Genomic DNA, 2,513 nt, shown 5'->3' with positions numbered 1-2,513 from the left:
ACTCAAGCATAAAATAAACCTTTGTTGGGAAAGGGTTTCTTAAGAGGAGCTTTCCTTATGAGTTGTGTTAGAATTGCAGTAGTTACCCATTTCAAGTAGCTCATGTCTCAATGTAGCAAGATAATGGACTAAAGCATGGCTAGATTGGACAATACACACATCATATTGTGGTGTTTGTTACAGATTGACATGTGGTATTGCTTAGCTTACATAGTGATGGCAATACATATTACTTTAAAACAGAGGATGGAAGTGATGGAATTTAGTTCTCCCAGTCAACTGGGGTTACAGGACTTCCCATCATCCCTACCTCTTTCTGCTCTTCTTCCTGTATAGATTCCTGACTCTTAAACTTGAGAATTGTGTGAACTTCTTTAATAGGAAAAACTATCCCCAATACAGTATCAGTGATGACTTTATCTGAATTTTGATATTCCTTTCTTTGACTTAAAACTATGACTCATTTTTTTGATAAAACATGGTTTACCACTCTGCATTTATTCCTCCTTTGGCTTTTAGTGCATTGAAAATAATTCACACTGAATGATAACTTTTTAGGCAAAGGATAGCCAACCATCAAATAGTGCTTGTTGGATGAGGTTTAAGGACTCTTTTTGACTTTCCTGCTATTCAACAATGGTGTCCCCAGGGGAGGAGCAATCTCTATTGTTAATATGTGCTTAGAGGTGAGCTCTAAAAGTTTTAATGTTATTGCAATGATCTACTTCAGAACAGAGTCATCCAATCCCAATTTTGCTCCATCCTCTTATCTCCTCCCCCCCATTTCTTATTCTTTCACTCTTGATTCATGATCTTGTCTAAGTACCTTGAGGCACTTAGTTTTAGGGGTGTATGTGACAAGCTTCCACTTATTTTTGAAGACTCTCTTCTCCCAATGTCTTCTGTACAGCCTTATGCATACAGGCAGTCTGTAACAACTTCCCTCAGAATGTACTCAGATATATATTATTTCATATTGTTTCAAGAAAGCATAGCTCTACAAGTAATCAACAAATGTTTCCTGTGTTAAAATATGTTTTAAACAACCAATACACAAAAAAGAGTATAAACATCCATACTTCTCATAGACTATATATATATATATATATATATATTCATATATATATGAATACGGTAAATGAAAAGCATAGAAAACAGTGAAAAACAAATGGCACTGATGCCTCTTTAGAAATAAAATCAGTACATGACATATGCATGCAAAAATATTTGGTTACAGAATTCAATGTCTGTCCTTAGGTTTTTAATTAAGGTTAATTCTCACTTTTATCTGCTTATTTGCTACCTGGTTTAGTTAGCATACATGTTTGTATGAATTTGGAAAATGTAGAGGAGTTAGCAAGCTACAGAAACAATCAACTTCTAATGAGAGAATGCATGCAGGCCTATGTCTTATTTTATGGGCATATTTTGATTGTTAAAAAAGAACTGAGATAACACATTGGTTTATAGAATTAGTGTTGACCTTTTACCAAAGGATTCTTGTCACAACAATTCCTCTCACTCATTCACAGCAGTGTTGTATCTGGAGGTCCAAAGGGGACTACAGTAGGAAAATGAACAAACTTTAAACATCAATATTGTGAAATCCATGAAGCATAGCTAGAATAAGATTGAGCATCAAGTTCACAGAAGATTAGGATAGGCTGAATAATGCTCACCTCCCCATCCCACTGCAAGATGAACACATCCTAATCCCCAGAACCTGTGAATATGTTATTGCAAAGAAACTTTACAGAAACTAATTTATGGATCTTGAGATGAGAGATTATCTTATGGTAGATTCAAAGTAATTGTGAGGTCTCTTAAAAGAGGCAGGGGGATAAGAGTAGTAGTAGAAGATGTGACAAAAGGAAGGGAAGCAAGAGGTTGGAGTGACGTAGGGGAAAGACACAAGCTAAGAGCTGTAGGCAGCTAGAAAGGGCAAGGGATGTATTTTCTCCTAGAGGCTCCAAGGGGAACTAGAACTGCCAATGCCCTTGAAGTTGATGAACTTCTGCAAGCCAGAACTATGGGAGGATAAATGCATAATTGTTTAGTGTCACTTTATTGGCAGTAAGTTATTACAGCAGCAACGGTTAATAGTAAACTAATATGGAAATGTAAATCTTTAGGTAAGGGTAGGAAAGAGAACCCCAAAGAACCTCAGATGAATTTAATGATGTTCTCATTCTCTTTTTGAGAGAAAACTTGGGAAAAAATAGGACTATATATATATGGTAGGCTTATCTTCCTGTTTAGTTACTTTCTTTTTAGGCTGACGTTCTAAGATTTCCTTCTCTAGATAGAGAAAATTTTTCAGCTATCTTGTTCTTCCTTGTAGCTACCTTGTAGTAAATTTTTCAAATCTTCGAATATTTCTGGTATGTTTTTTAAAAGTAAAAAAAGAACAAACAAATTGAAATTGTAAAAATGTAAGACACTTTTATCCAAAATGTCAAAATAAAAAATAGTGAATTTGAAACCCACGAATTATCTCTTTTTTCCTTGAGACA

The sequence above is a fragment of the Sus scrofa genome, chromosome 7 (genome assembly GCF_000003025.6).
Source record: "Sus scrofa isolate TJ Tabasco breed Duroc chromosome 7, Sscrofa11.1, whole genome shotgun sequence".
NCBI lineage: Eukaryota > Metazoa > Chordata > Mammalia > Artiodactyla > Suidae > Sus > Sus scrofa.
This window is presented reverse-complemented; position numbering follows the sequence as displayed.